Source organism: Nuphar pumila, chromosome 6, assembly GCF_984573655.1.
Source record: "Nuphar pumila chromosome 6, dmNupPumi1.hap1.1, whole genome shotgun sequence".
NCBI lineage: Eukaryota > Viridiplantae > Streptophyta > Magnoliopsida > Nymphaeales > Nymphaeaceae > Nuphar > Nuphar pumila.
The window spans coordinates 51,246,328-51,263,868 of record NC_143254.1 but is presented as its reverse complement, the minus strand read 5'-3'; the positions used below and the strand labels follow the sequence as shown (position 1 = coordinate 51,263,868).

Here is a 17,541-nt window from a genome sequence, read left to right as displayed (position 1 = left end):
TTTCTAATAAAGGTTAATGTTATAAAAGGGGTATTGATGAGAGACCCTTGTGAAGAAGCTAATCAACACAGTTGATTATTTTGGGATTCAGATCCTACTCACCGTCACTAGAGGGCTTGCGCTCATCAAGGACTGCGACCAACTGAGGAGATGAATGTCTCAGAGATGATAGATCAGGTTACTCATCGGCCATTATCAGACAAACATGACTGCTTCAAGTATATTTTGTCTCATCTTTTGTGAAGGCGCCAACATGGTACTGAAGCAGCTTAGCGGGAGCATTCCTTTGGGAGACCATGTGGGAACCTGTGTGCATCATTGCAATAGTTATAGATCATGTAGTTCTTCTGCACCCAATCCATCTTCTGCAGGTCTAAGGTGAATACAGTTTGGTTCAACCAAGCAGAACTTGAAGCACTGCAGGAAGAGCTCGAGTCGGTCCACACACAACCATTGATGTTAACGTCACTGAAGGTTGCTGTGAAAGGAGCCTGGGTCCAGTCGGTCTTAACTCGACCACCCTGTGTTGCCCAATCCTCTGCATCCCATAGGCTTGAGTACATCCTCATTGCTTGCTTGCTTAGGTAAGCGATTCTTGATGACTCGTGGTTCCTAAACACCCTTATGAGAGCTCCATCCATATAAAACCGTCATTAATATAATGCAAAAAAATGCATTAGAGGCAAGCTAATTAATCTTGGTTTTGGTATGCATATATATGCTCAGCCAAACAACGACAACATCTAGACCATCAAATTGGGAGATGGGTGGTGGCTATTAGTCTAAAAACATGATCTATTTCCCTCTTTGGACTACAATATTTTTATGGGTAATTAAGAGTTGAATGTGACTTACATTATTTGTTGGGGGTTCCAAAGGATGGAGTAAGTGTGGAAGTCAGCACTTGGGTCGAACCATAGGTGGAATTGTTGCTCTCTGTTGCCTTTTCCTTGGGCGTATACGTTTGTGTGCAGAGTGTAAGGTTGGCCACTGAGGTTGCCTAGGAACTCCATGTCTATCTCATCATGAAGAGGTCCTTGTGAGGATAGTTGCTCCAAACATTTAAGAAAAAATAAATAAGTTGGCACACCATATTAGTCAAGAATTGTTTTTTTTTTAGTGTTTTGAGCATTTGCCTAATGAATGCACTACAATAGATTTTGCTCTGTAAAGAAAAGAGATTAGATACGTACATAGTAGGCAGTGACTATGCAGCTGAGTTGCCAGGGACTAGCTTTATTTTCATCTCAAACTTGCCATGGACATTCTGGGCTGCATGAGGAGATGTGGGTATAGAGGGTGTGTCAATGCTCATTGTGGGAGTAGAGACATCATGGAATGGTTCAACTAGTGGTGCAGGATCAGATTCCATGCTAGCTATAACAATCTTAATGCTGCTTTGGTTCCTATAGTCTGTGTTTTCTTGAATCGCAGAAGACTGGTGAGCTGAACTGAGATCATGCCAATCATCAAAATATCAGAATGCAAATTTTCAGAATCGTCAAGATTATGTTTGGCAGATTGAGCAAAGGGAAATTTTGATTCATTAAAAAGTATATGGCGGCTAATATAGATGCGATCAGTAGGCAAGTGCAAACGTCTATATCCCTTGTGAGAAAAACTATATCCCATAAACACACAAGGAAGAGAGTGCGACTACAGTTTATGTGAAGAATATTCACGCAAATGGGGAAAACAAAGACTCCCAAAAGTTCTCATATAATGATAAATGGGGCGTTGGAAAAACATGAGCTCATAAGGAGCTTTCATCTTCAAAACAGGTGATGGGATTCTATTGATGATCCAAACGACTGTTTGGAAAGCTTCAACCCAATATTTCAAGGGAACATGAGCATGAAAGATCATAGCAAGTCTGAGTTCAACAATAGTACGGTGGCATCGCTCAACCTTCCCATTTTGTTCTGACGTCTTAGGACAAGAAAAATTATGTTGAATCCCATGTGATTGAAGGTAAGATTCAAAGTCCTGGCTAGTAATTTCTCTTCCCGCATCTGATTGAAATGTTTATTAAGCTCTTTTGAGTATGTTTTTCAATAAACTTGTGAAAAGTTTGAAAGCATTGAAAAAAACAAACTTTCTTTTGAGAGGGAAGAACCAAATAAATTTAGAATAATCATCAACAATAATAGCATAAAACTTATATCCTTGAACAAACAAAACTGGAGAAGGACCCCATAAGTCACAATGAACTTTTTCAAGAAACTGAGAAGTAGAACTTTCTGAGCTAGAAAATGGCAGTTTGCAAGACTTTGCCATAGCACAACTAAAACATAACACCTTACTGCTGGTCTTATTGACAGAAATCAAACTATGCTTACATAAAAAATCAACGACATTTAAATTAGCATGCCCCAATCTTTGATGCCAAATCAGCATGTCTACAGACTGTTGCCGACTTGAGAAGAAAGCCTTCGCTTGCATCTTCGATGGGTTCATCACATTAAGGCCACCATCTCTATTGCCTGTCACCATCACTTGTTGGGTCTTCCTGTCCTTGATATTGAAATGAGAGTCGAAAAATTCAAAAAATAACAGTTGATCAATAGTTAATTGACTCACAGATAGAAGGTTTTTCTTGATTTGAGGAACAACTAACACATTATCGAGAGTGAGTGTTCATTGTCCAGCATTCAATCTTGCCGACCCTACGTGAGATATAGGTAGGGTATTTCCATCGCCCACCATAATACGTTCTGGCCCAGAATATTTAAATAAAGTATGCAGCTTACCTGGGTCAGATGTCATATGGGTGATGGCTCTTATATCTGGAAACCAACCATCGTCGTAATTTTCAGAAATGGACATTGCTGCTAGAGCCTGTGAAATATTTCCAGCTTGAAACATCTGATTGAATCAGTGGTAGCATCATATAGCAGAATGATGTGGCTTGAGACAAATTTGGCATATGACTCCTTTTTCAGAGGTCTTACCGCGATAGTTATAGCCTTGTTTTGGTTCTTGTTTGATCTGCCCCTTATTGTTATTGAATGAAGATTGGTTTTGCTGGTTGTTTTGGCTAGCTGGGGTGAAACCCCGCCCTTTGGAAGAGAAAAAATTGATTACCCTTATTGAAAGGTTTGTCATTCTGTTGGCCAACGAATGCAACATTGTGGATAGGAGAATTCAATATTTTGCAAATTCTTGAAGGTCTCATGTCCTTGTAATGAAGCAATCAGCTGCTTATAACTAGGTATAGGAGGTTTCATCATAGATGTGACAAATGCTTCATAGCCTCGGCCGAGTTCATTGAGAAGGGTGAACACCATTGTTTGATCTTTCACTGGTTTACCAATGGCTGTGAGTTCATCGCAAGTTCCTTTAAATACAGCTAAATATTTCGACAAGGTCTGAGACCCTTTCCGAAGGGACTATAGTTTCTGAAGAAGAAAGCATTCTCTCTCTTGAGAATCAAGAGCAGAAGCTTCTTCGAGGGCTGTCCAGACTTGAGCTGACGATTCCATGCCAACAGCAAAGCCAAGCACCTCCATCGAGGGCTGTCCAGACTTGAGCTCAGATAAGGTGCCGGTAATCCACCCTCAAAGTAGCCGATCGGACTTTTGCCATAATAAATACTTCAGATTGTGAGCGCGTACTCCATCCCTGTCAATGTATTGATCTGGGGCGGGAAGAGAATTGTCAATGAATTCTTGCAAATCCTGGCTCTCGATTAATCCAAGAAGCTGAGTTTTCCACAGCAAGTAATTGAAATGACTGAGTTTAATGGACACAAAGTTAGCAACATTAAGTGTTGTTGGGTAAGGAAATTTTGATTGAGATGATGACGAAGAAGTCATAGGAAAGACCTGTATAGAGGTCAAGCTCTGATACCATAAAGAAAACGGAGACAAAAAAAACTTAACATGGTTCGGTGATCTTGCCTAGATCCACGAACAAAAAACAATCTGACTTTTCTTATTGTATTGTGTTCCTGTTTAAGGAACATTAATATACATGTTTATGTCCTTTCTCTAGTACTATCTTGTTTAGTTTTACAAAGATTTTGTAAATCTTGGCCTTCAACCATATTAACAACATTTGCCTTACGTGTATTGATAACACATTTATCCCAGTTAAAATTCTGTATCCATATTTTACTCGATTTGCTTCCTCATTTGTAGGATCAGAATATGATGCTTTCTCTTTATCAAAATTTTTTCCTGTTGTATAATCAGAATTATCTAAGGTAATTCCTGCTCCATTGCTGTTGCCAAAGATACTGTTAATAGTTGATTGGGTAGGCTCCATGACCTTGACTAGTAGTCGGGTTCAACATAGAATTCAGATACCTTTTCTTCTTTTTATAAATTTTCTTCATATTTTTAGCAATAGATAGGCTTGGTGTATGTCAAACTTGGTTCCTAAGAGCTGAGCCACTCACATGACAAAGGGTAAAGCATTAGAGGGCTTTTTGGAACGCAAGGCAATATTTGGAACTTCGAAGGGATCGATGGATTCAGATTAAAGCTAATGTCATTTCTCGTGCCTTTTGTAGGTAAAATCAAGCTCTCACCAGGGATATTAGATTGCAAGCCACTCCCAACCTGAGTCTACACTCTTTTCCTTCAAACATGCACATCCAAACAGGAACTAAAACTGTGGGATTCTTTCAAATTTGGACACAAAACTCATTTTTTTAATATGTACTACTCGATTATTTGTTTTATAAAGGCGTCAGAGTAAAACCATTTTTTAGGTGAGCTAAACTAAATCAACACGAAATCCTAAGTTTAGCTAAGCATTTTGGTTTTGTTTATCATTACATTTTCTAAAGCCTAGTTGTTCCATAAATGCAAGTGCTTGAACATCGAGTTCATGAAGAGCCCAATTGGGGGCACTAAGGGTAATTTATCTCGTTTTAATAATGCTTTGTATTTGCATGCATATGGTACCACTGCTTGGTCTTCCACTATTTATTATTTAGATAGAATTTATACATCTCTCATGGCAGAGTTCATGTGAAGGAATTCATTTTTAATTTTATAGATTGCTGCAATTGTGGCAGAGTTCTCTTTTAGCTGATGGTGGCAGCAATTAACACATTCTTGCAAAAGTTTCAAAATAAATTATTTTCTATGATGAAAATATATATATATATATATATCATGTGCTCTTTATACCGAATTGGTTCGTTTATTGTTTTTCACCAAAATACCCTTGGAAAGTCTTTAGTCTCATCCTTTAAAAAAAAAAAATTTGCAGTTTAAATAGTCTTTTATCTAATTTTAATACTTTGAAAACCCTTGTGTCCAGATGTCTTTCATTCTCCTCATCATTGTCTACGCTCTTCTTATTCTTTTATTTGTTTTGGATTCTTTGGTGCAAATATTCAGAGGGAAAGAAATTTCCGTGCCATTTTCGTTCTTATTACATGTTCCTTCAATTATTTTTGGCAACGATTATGTAAATTAAGTGCTGGATTATTTGTTACAATCGAAACAAGTGATCTTTATAGCTCCTACGGCCTTGTTTGGTAGCCCGTAGTTGGTGGGTGTTGGAGGTGATTCATGAAATCCCCAACACCCATCACTATTTCAGAGCTTGGTTATTACAAATCTTAGAAGATGGGATGGGATTTGGCAGCCCCAAATCTCTGCTATTTCCAAATCAAACTACGACCTCTATTGATTGGTAATTGACAACTCGAACATGGGACATCCTTGTCGTCTCTCTTCTTAACGTGTGACTCTCTTTAGTTTACACTGACTGTTTGGGAACTCGTAACTGGCAAGAAAATGCCAATCCCAATCACTTGCCAAATACTAGCTCCCAAACAGGAGTTGAGATCAAAGGAGCGGCTAAGTGCCATGGGTATGTGACACTAGCCAATCACATTCCAGTATTGCATGGGGCTCCTATATAGTGCAGGCCCCACATGAATTGTTGTCTATGTGATTGCATGTGTCAATTCGCCATGGCACTTGGCCGCTCTCTGGATCACTGCTCAACAAACAGCGGTGAAAGTTAGTTTTCCTTAAAAAAAAAAGAACGGTGGTGAGTATTGACAAATCCCAAGGCTCCCAAATTCGAGAGGGTGTTGTGTGTTCTCCCCGAAACACAAATTCGCGTGTTCCGGTGTGCACGAAGGAATATTTTGGGACTCGTGATAATTCATATGCCAATGTTGCCCACGAAGACTTTATAATAAAATAATATATAAAAAAGGTAGATATGCTTTTGACGGAAATGTCCTCCCGTAAGATAGATATGCGTTGGATGAAAATGTCCTCCCGCTCCCTGTAAATAGATTTGCACGTTCTGCCTTTGTTTTTAGCTTGTGTTACAACACATAGCCGCCTTCTCATTCCTGCCTTGTGTTAGATAGAAAACTTTTCTAGGTTTGTTCCTACCTCGTGGAGATAACTATAAATCGAACGACTGGTGTGATCATTGGTGGGCGTCATAGGGGGATTTGTCGGCCATCTCTTTTTACAATCTTCTCTTCTTCTTCGTTTTCGTTAGGCAGTATGGAAAAAAGCAATGACGCACAAACATTCCAACAAGTGCCATTAAAGCATGGTGAGTACCTTTCCATGTCATCATGCTATTGTTGAAGAACATATGTCGTTATGAGTGTCATTAAGGCGTTTTATTATTGCAGGTAAATTTTATCGTTTCAACGGTTGGAAACTTGAAGACATTTGTAAGATGCTGGGACCTATTGACAAGAATGTTTGGTTACAGATGCGAGCAAGGGCCTCTACCCCATCCGGTATCGTCCATTCACTCAGTATATTCAATGTAACACAAATCACGGTTGTAGTAACATGTATATCGATTTATGAGATATTGTTTTGTTTGTTAATATCGATTTGTAATATATTATGTTGAAATGTCATATATTGATTTGTAATATATTTTGTGTTTTCTAGTGTTGATTTGTGAGATATTATTTTGCTTGATAATATCAATTTGTAATATATTATGCTGAATTGCCGTATTTGGTTGAAAATCTCGATTTGTAATATATTTTGTTGAATTTTTGTATATCGATTTGTAAGATGTTATGTGTTTTCCAGTGTCGATTTGTAAGATATTATTTTGTTTGTTAATATCGACTTGTAATATATTATGTTGAATTATCGTATATTGATTTGTAAGATGTTATGTGTTTTCCAGTGTTGATTTGTGGGATATTATTTTATTTGTTAATATCGATTTATAAGCTATTATGTTGAATTATCGTATATCGGTTTGTAAGATATTATGTGTTTTTCTAGTGTCGATCTAGTGTCGATTTGAGAGATGCTGTTTTGTTTGTTAATCTCGATTTGTAATATATTATGCTGAATTGCTATATATCGATTTCTAAGATGGTATGTGTTTTCCAGTATAGATTTGTGAGATATTGTTTTGTTTGTTAATATTGATTTGTAATATATTATGTTGAATTGCCGTATATCGTTTTGTAAGATATTATGTGTTTTCTAGTGTCGATTTATGAGATATTATTTTGTTTGTTAATCTCGATTTGTAATATATTATGTTGAATTTCCGTAAATTGATTTATAAAATGTTATTTGTTTTCCAGTGTCGATTTGTGAGATATTATTTTGATTGTTAGTATTGATTTATAATATGTTTTGCTGAATTATTGTAAACGTATGCGCTTGCTAACACAAATTGATGTTTTTCTCATGACAGTGTTGAGCATATCAACTGGTTGCAGTGAAGATGATGTGTCTCAATCACTGGAAAGTCATGGAGCAACGAACATTCATACTATCGACGTACCTGAAGAAGTGAATATGTGCACTATTGATGCACATGATAAGAAGGGTGCAAGCATTGGATTCACTCTAAACTTGAATATTCCATCAAACGAAATGCAATTCGATAATGATATTTCATCAGACAAAATGCAATTCGATAATGAGGTAGACGATCATGACAGTGCACTTAACAAAGGTACAGACACCTCAAGTCTACATGATATTATACTTGACTTTGTTCCCATAAAGAGAATGCAATTTAATAATGAGGAAGCTGCATACAAATTTTACAATGATTGTGCCTTAAAACTTGGCTTCAGTGTTAGAAGGTATTTTTGGGCAAAAAATGCACAGGGTGTCGTGGTGAGAAAGGCATATGTTTGTTCTAAGCAAGGTTGGAAGAAGTCAAGTGGAAATCCAAAAAGGAGCAAGCCAGATTCAAGATGTGTCTGTCCAGCGAGAATGATGTTAAGAAGACTTCCGAATGGGAAATATGTAGTTCATACTTTAATTAATGATCATAACCATGAATTTGCCCCTTTATTTATGACTCCTATGTTAAGGTCACATCGTAAAGTAACCAAAGTACGTTCTACAGTTGCTAAAATAGCTGATAGGGTCAGCATTGCACCAAGGAAGACATACAATTTGTGTGTGCGCATAGATGGTGGTCGCGAGAATGTACCATTCACTTTTCTATCTGTTTGGGAGCAAATGATTTAGATGTACGACCTTGAAGACTGTGTGTGGTTACAAAATTTATATACATACAAAGATAAGTGGGCATTGGCATATGGAAGACAATACTTTTGTGCAGGTATGATAAGCACACAAAGAACTGAATCTATGCATGCCACATTGAAAAAAACCTTGTATTCATGTTTAACAATGTTTTGCTTTATGGAATAATATGAATTATTTATAGACGGTCTTAGACATAATGAGCTTGAACAAGATATAAAATGCTTCAACACCCGCCCTGTAACTTTGGACATGAAAATATTGACGCTATCTGCAGATCTGTATACACTAACTGTATTTGAATGAACTAAGAAGGAGGTTATACAGGTCATGAATTGCAACATAGAAGGACGTATGCAATATAAAAATATGCACAAATACCATGTTGTATGGGAGGGCAAAGAGCAACCAAAAAGAAAAGAAGCACATGTTACATACAATGTTGACAATGAAATAGTTGAATGTACGTGCAAAATGTTTGAATTCAAAGTTATTTTATGTCGTCATGCATTAAAGGCACTTAATCAAGAGAAGATACAAGTAATACCTGAGTCATATATAATGCGAAGATCGATGAGACAAGCAAAGATTGAATTGCTGGATAGAAATAATGTCAGTCCAATTGGTGTTGATGATAAGTGCAACATAGCCTCCCATTACCAACAACTATGTAGGTCACTTATGCATGTTGCAGATTTGGCATAAAAAAGCGAATAAGCCTTTGTGTGTATGAGAAAATTGTCAAAGGAATTACTTGAAAAAGTGCAGTTAATTCACCATAAGTCTGTTGCAGTTCATGAAGACCAATCTAAGAAAATGGGATCGAACAACATAGGTGAAATTCACATTTTCCCTGACTCTTATGACAAGTTGTGTCGAAGCGTCAACATCATCTTCGACGAGTCAGGAGTAAAGCTTGTAGATTATGATAGAAATATTCACCTAGTGAAGGGTATGAAAAGGAAACCTGCCTCTCATCGTAGTCATCAGAGGACAAAGGGTGCACTAGAATTGGTTTGCAAGAAAATATGTAAGAAACAACCAACCCTTAAGCAACCAAGCCCTTCACATGAACATATATGTAATACAATATATTGCTTCCCATGTAAATTGTATTACGTGCAACTTATCAATATCTAATTTGTGTAATTTTCAACATGCAACAATACCCTACAGACGTGCATTACAACGTTGGAATATGCAATCCCCCGGACCTATTTCAGTGGAACGATGGCATGAGTTTGACAAGTCTTTTGGTATGTAACAATTTTGAGATGATGTTTGCATTTCTTGTTGAACTTAATATAGTGCCTGATGTTGTTCGTTTAATGACAGACTCACTTCAATTTAAAAGTAAGCAACACAACACAGGAATCGTGTGTGGATTCTTCAACTACAAAATACTTATAGCATTTAACTTTCATTAGTGTAAATCGTTGTAATGTTTAGCATTCTGTAATTCTTTGTTGTAATTCTATACTTCTTTGTTGTAAATCGATAATTCTTTCTTGTAATTCTATAATTCTTTGTTGTAAATCTATAATTCTTTGTTGTAATTCTATAATAGAAATCATATTACAAATATCATAAAACTCGTCTCCAGAAAATACATAATATCTCACAAATTGATATACAATAATTATGCATAATATCTTACAAATCAATATACGACAATTCAATATAATAGCTTACTAATCAATATTAGCAAATAAAACAATATCTCAACAATTGACACTAGAAAACACATAACATCTTACAAATCGATATACGATAATTTAGCATAATATTACAAATCGATATTAACAAACAAAACAATATCAACAAATCGACACTATATTGGGAAGCTTCATTCTAAAAAAGGCGGGTTGCAGATGCAGTTTTGCCTCATTCATTTCTTAGAAAGAAGAGAGGGCGTGCTGACAAAAACAGTAATCAGACTCACATTAAGAAGCCAAAGATTGAACCTGCTGATGAACTTTTTCCTATTTCATCAATTAATGACCTAAAGGTGACCATTTCTAAGAAAGCTCGTAAGAATTTTCACTTCTCTTTGACTTGATATCTTACAAATCGATTTACGGCAATTCAGCATAATATCTTCCAAATCGATATACGATAAATCAACATAATATATTACAAATCGATATTAACAAACAAAATAATATCACCAAATCGACACTCAAAAACACAATATCTTACAAATCGATATACCGCAATTAAGCGTAATAACTTATAAATCGATATTAACAAACAGAACAATATCTCACAAACCGACATTAGAAAACACATAATATCATACACATTGATATACGACAATTCAACATAATAGCTTACTAATCGATATTAACAAACAAAACAATATCTCAACAATCGACACTAGAAAATACATAACATCTTACAAATCGATATACGATAATTCAGCATAATATTACAAATCGATATTAACAAACAAAACAATATCAACAAATCAACACTATATCGAGAAGCTTCATTCTCAAAAAGGTGGGTTGCGGATGCGGTTTCGCCTCATTCATTTTCTAGAGAGAAGAGAGGGTGTGCTGACAAAAACAGTAATCAGACTGACATTAAGAAGCCAAAGATTGAACCCGCTGATGAACCCTTCCCTATTTCATCAATTAATAACCTAAAAGTGACCATTTCTAAGAAAGCTCGTAAGAATTTGTACTTCTCTTTGGCTTGATATCTTACAAATCGATTTATGACAATTCAGCATAATATCTTCCAAATCGATATACGACAAATCAGCATAATATATTACAAATCGATATTAACAAATAAAACAATATCACCAAATCGACACTCGAAAACACATAATATCTTACAAATCGATATACCGCAATTCAGCGTAATAGCTTAAAAATCAATATTAACAAACAGAATAATATCTCACAAACCGATACTAGAAAACACATAATATCTTACAAATCGATATACGACAATTCACCATAATAGCTTATTAATCGATATTAACAAACAAAACAATATCTCAACAATCAACACTAGAAAACACATAACATCTTACAAATCAATATATAACAATTTGACATAATATTACAAATCGATATTAACAAATAGAACAATATCAACAAATCGACACTATATCAGGAAGCTTCATTCTAAAAAAGGTGGCTTGCGGATGCGGTTTCACCTCATTCATTTCCTGGAGAGAAAAGAGGGTGTTTGTGAATGAAATTGATTTGTATCGTTGAAGTAAAACCCAAAATCCTAAAACCTAAACCCCAATCGCTCGTAAAAGCGATTAGGAAATATCGTTGACATAGACATACCCCGTAAAAGCAAATCGTGATAGCATGTGGCCTTCATACATCATTTTGTAAATCGAAATGGTACGTGTCATTCACTTAGACAAAGCTCATTGTCTAAAAGACATATGTCATTATGTAAATCACGATGGTATAATGATTTACACAATAATGTCTATGTCAGCCACATCTGGATAAAAATTATGGTGCATGAGTACAAATCGCGTTTGTGCAAATCATTTCAACCGTTTATCAAAATTTATGCAAGCGATTCATTACTAGTAGATTGCTTTTACGTTTTATAATTCACCGTTTCAGACATTTATTAACTCAACTGTGTAAATCGCGATAGAAACAACTCATAAAAGCAAATCAAAGGCATTTTCACTATACACAACGTTAAACGATTGTTTGATTTTTATTTACGAACGTCGATCATTACAACGATTTGTTCAGTGACAACTGTTTAGTCTATTTGCCTTTATTATAAAAATATTGTCATAGTATAACGCAATTCGATGATCAAACATCATACAAATCGATATAGAAATTCCTATTGATAGCTTATAAATTGATATATAGAATCAACATATAACTCGATATTTAGAATCATACCAATAACATATAAATCGATATTAAGAATCAAAACAATAACTTAAATCGATATCAAGAATCAGTACAAAAATCAATATTAAGATTCAGAACAATATCTTAAATCGATTTGGAAATTCGTTTTGATATCTTAAAAACCGATATTTAGAATCAAAACAATATCTTAAATTGATATTAAGAATCAAAACATTTTCTTAAATCGATATGGCAAATTCTATTGATATCTTAAAAATCGTTGTAATGTTTAGTCGATTTGCCTTTGTTATGAAAATATTGTCAGAGTATAACACAAATCGATGATCAAATATCACAAAAGTCGATATGGAAATTCCTGTTTATAGCTTATAAATCGATATACCGAATCATCTTCATAATCGAGGGTTTAGTTTTAGGGTTTAGTTTATAGGTTTTAGGGTTTATGGTTTAGTAATATATTAAGGGTTTATGGTTTAATATTATGGTTTAGTAAGATATTAAGGGTTTAAGGTTAGGGTTTAGTAAGATATTAAGGGTTTAGGGTTTAGGTTAAGGGTTTAGTAAGATATTAAGGGTTTAGGGTTAGGATTTAGTAAGATATTAAGGGTTTAGGGTTTAAGTTAAGTGTTTAGGGTTAGGGTTTAGGGTCTAGGGTTATGGTTTAGTAAGATATTAAGGGTTTAGGGTTTAGGTTAAGGGTTTAGGGTTTAGGGTTTAAGGTTTAGGGTTTAGTAATATATTAAGGGTTTACGGTTTAGCATTACAGTTTAGTAAGATATTAAGGGTTTAGGGTTAGGGTTTAGGGTTTAGGGTTTAGGGTTAGGGCTTAGTAAGATATTAAGGGTTTATGGTTTAGGGTTTAATTAAGGTTTAGGGTTAGGGTTTTGGGTTTAGGGTTTAAGGTTTAGGGTTAGGGTTTTGGGTTTTGGGTTTAGGGTTAGGGTTTAGTAAGATATCAAGGGTTTAGGGTTTAAGTTAAGGGTTTAGGGTTTCGGGTTATAGGTTATAAGTTATAGGTTTTAGGCTTTAGGGTTTAGGGTTTAGGTTTAGGGTAGGGTTTCGGGTTTAGGTTTTAGGGTTTAGGTTTAGGTTTTAGGGTTAGGGTTTAGGCATTAAGGGTTTTAGGGTTCCTGCTTTAAACATACAAATCAGTGCTCCAAACGTACAAATCAATATAGAAATTGCACCCTTCATAAGTACATATAGTTGTAAGGTTTGGACTTCAACATTAAACACCATTGTACGATTTAGCAAACTTGATTACAAATCTTGGTAACTTTATAAATCATAAATCTCTACTGCATTAAATGTATAAATCGTTGTTGCTTTAAATATGTAAATAATAAATCATCACAACAATTTGCCTTTGTTACAAAAATATGTGTCATTCATTTGTAAAAGAAATGTTGTTTCACATCCATCTCGTTGTCAAAAATTGATATGCCTTGTGAGACTTGGATTTCGATTGTGATGTTTGCGATTTAAGCAATGATGTCTATGTAAGCAACAACGATTTGCCTTTGTATAGAAAATATTGGAATAGTATAATGCAAATCACGGTTGTAGTAACATACTATCGATTTGCGAGATATTGTTTTGTTTGTTAATATCGATTTGTAAGCTATTATGCTGAATTTGTATATCGATTTGTAATATATTATGCGATATGTATATCGATTTGTAACATATTATGTGTTTTCTAGTGTCGATTTGTATGATATTTGTATTATGATATTGAAACATGTGCATACGATATTTACATTGTTGCACAATTGCGGTGGTGATGTGTGTATTTAAATCGCTGTTCATTTAGCAATTAAAATTGAAATTGCTTTGCAGCATCGTAGATGTCATTAAATCGTTGTCACTTGAATCGCTATTGTCAACACACATATACGATAAGTCATTTCTTTTATTAGCATGGTAAATAACAACTCGATGCATAGTATAGTGCGATGCAACTGACGATCATGATAGATAACATGAAGAATGATGTGCATACAGATTTAATTTTGCATGGTCGGCAGAATGAAATCCTTTTGCCTCATAAGTGCGCGTAGTTTTCATTCTCCTCCTCCTTCCTTTGCTTTTCCTTCTCTTCGTCATCATTCTTCTTCTCCATCTTTAGTTCTTCCTCATCTTTCTTTATTTGCTTTTTGATCTTCAATATCTGATGGATCAAGATCCCCATAATAAATATCCAACAATTTGTTCCTGTCTTTTTCATTCTCAATGTTCTTTACATAACCCTCATATATATCGGATTGGTGGATGATTTCTCGAAGAGTCATCCCATTAAACGGCGAAGGCTTTCTTGTTTTACGAATTGTAGTAATTGCTAACCTGCACAACACATAAATTTAACCACATCATTGTATATTACAATCGCTTTCTCAAGTATATATTATTACAACTTATCACATTTGTTACACAATCACCAACATTACAAGCCGTCGTAATATTTGGCTTCATAAATAAACATCGTAGTACGATTTAGAAAAATTAAGTACAAATCGAGAAAACTTCATAATTACACATTGCTACTGCATCAAACGTATAAATCGTTGCTGCTTCAAACATATAAATCATTGTACAAATCACACCCTTCATAAGTACATATCGTTGTAATGTTTTTGCTTCCTAAGTAAACATCGTAGTACGATTTAGCAAACTTAAGTACAAATCATGGTAACTTCATAAATCATAAATACACATGACTATTGCTTCAAACGTATAAATCGTTGTTGCATCGAATGCACAAAGCGCTCCTTCAAATGTACAAATCGTTGTAGAAATCGAACCCTTCATAAGTACAGATCGTTATAAATCATAAATCACTACTACATTAAATGTATAAATCATTGCTGCTTTAAATGTATAAATCATGAATCATAAATCGCTACTGCTTCAAACGTATAAATCATTGCTGCATCGAACAAATCACTATTGTATTAAATGTATAACTCTTTGTTAATTTCAAAGTTACAAATCGTTGTAGAAATTTAGCCTTCATAAGTATATATCGTTGCCTTTCACAACTCTTGTTTCAGTATGAAAATAGGTGTTATTTAGCATGTATAGTACAACCACTTGTAAGATTTAGCATTTAGATTTACAAATCGATTTGTTTACATAATGAAAACTTACACAAAACTCACCTTCTAGGACACAAGTTTTGCTAATCCGACAGTGAAGGAGAAACACTTAGAAGGTAGATGCAGCCGATGGTGGCAACAATGCTCCGACTACGCTCCGGTGGCAGCAGACGACGGCAAAGGCTGCATCATCAAAGGAAACTCTTGTTACAATAGATGGTGCATCATCAAAGGTTGATTCAGAACGTTTAGGGTGATATATTGTGAGAAGCTCCTGTTAAAGCAGAGGAATTTACTCCTTAGGGCAAAAATGATGATGATTTTAACCCTTTCTGGCAGGAGGACATTTTTGTTCTTTACTCGAAACATCGTTTTATGGCACCAATGGTGGGAAAGGGTACTTAAGTATTTGCAAACTCTGGCGGGAGGACATTTTTGTCCTTTACTCAAAACATCATTTCATGGCACTAATGGCGGGAAAGGGTACTTAAGTCTTTGCAAACACACCAGACTTTGATGCTAAGTGATGCAGACACACACGGGGAAATGAGCCCCACATGCTTACATATGTGGTGCTCATTCAGACCCAAGAACACGCACCTGCGTGTTCTGGGGGGGAACATATAACCTGCGTTGCCCAAATTCTAGTTTTGGAAAATCTAGGATTTGGCATCAAATGCAGGCTTCCAAACAGAGTCAATGTGGCATTTGAATACCTTAGTTGAAAAAGAGAGAGTAATGGGAAAGGATGCATGATGGCAGAGCCGATATGAGGCCAATTATCATATCGGATCACGCCCCCATTACTCTAGAATGGGTCCAATGGAGTCATGGGCAAAAATTCAAGATGAAACTGTGGTGGCTGTGCGATCGGAACATAATAGAAAAATGAAAGAATGATGGATTCAACCATAAGATGCTTTATGGGTAGCTTTCAGTATGGTCACGTAGTTGGATTTTGTGAAAAAATAGTTAATTCAATGGTCAATGGGGAGGGAGCAACCAAGTTTCAGCAGATTAAAGCATATGAGGATGAATTAAAATTGCTACAAGACAACAACACGACTAGCGTGGACGTCCTCAAAAGGGACAGGGAACTAGAGAATGGTTTCTTTTTCTAGTTGACAATGTAGCAAAATGAGAATGACGATGGAGACAAGAAATTCGTTGGAAGCAAAGAAGAAAAGTTCATTGGATGCAGTAAGAGGACAAAAACACCAAATTGTTTTACTTGTTTGCACCCTCTCATCGAAGAGTAAATTTTCATCATGTTTTATCCATTAGAGGATGTGTGTTTGAAAAAGAGGGTATTACTCGAGTTGCTACGTGCTTCTTTAAGGACATGTTCACATCAAACTTGGTCCATGGTTCATTTGACATTAGCTCTACATATATGAGTTCTTTCGATGACTGAGCAATGGCTTGTTTGACTGGGCCTTTCTTGGTGGAGGAGGTGAAGCAAGCAATTTGGGAGCGCCCCAACAATAAGGCCGCGAGGGTGGATGACTTTTCGATTAAATTTTTTAAAGCATCTTGGCCATCATGCATGGACGCATTCAAGCTAGTTTTTAATTAATCCTGCACTAATGCCCGGTTGCTTGGAGGTGGGGGCAATCATTGTTGGTGTTAGTACCTAAATATTATGGGGCAAATGATATTGACAAGTTTAGGTCTATCTCCTTGCTGGGCACCCCTTTAAAAACTTTTACCCGTATTTTGGCAATGCGCCTTAAGCTACAGGTTCACAAAGTAGTAGGGCCCTCACAGTGTGTATTTTTTTCCAAGATATAGATCTACGAGGTGTGTCTCTTGGTGCATGAAATAGTCCATACGATGCATAATTCAAGGAAGAAGTATTTTTTGCTTAAGTTGGACATTCACAAGGCTTTTGAGTCTTGAAGTTGGGATTTTCTATTAAAAGTCTTGATATTGGTAGGGGTAGAGGAGCAGTTGGTGAGATGAATTAAAAAGATTTTGGACTCTTTCTCAATCTTGGTTTGCATTTATGACCAACATAGGTCCTTCTTCAAACCAAGGAAGGGATTCAGGCCAAGGGGATCCACTTTCTTCCCTTCTTTTTATATTGACAATAAAAATTTTTAG

General features: G+C 35.6%; 1 pseudogene; it reads right to left on the bottom strand.

Moving 5' to 3' along the window:
• Positions 1–269: 269 nt before the first annotated feature.
• Positions 270–16,986, bottom strand: LOC149834826 (xyloglucan endotransglucosylase protein 7-like; annotated as a pseudogene).
• Between the last annotated feature and the right edge of the window lie 555 nt (positions 16,987–17,541).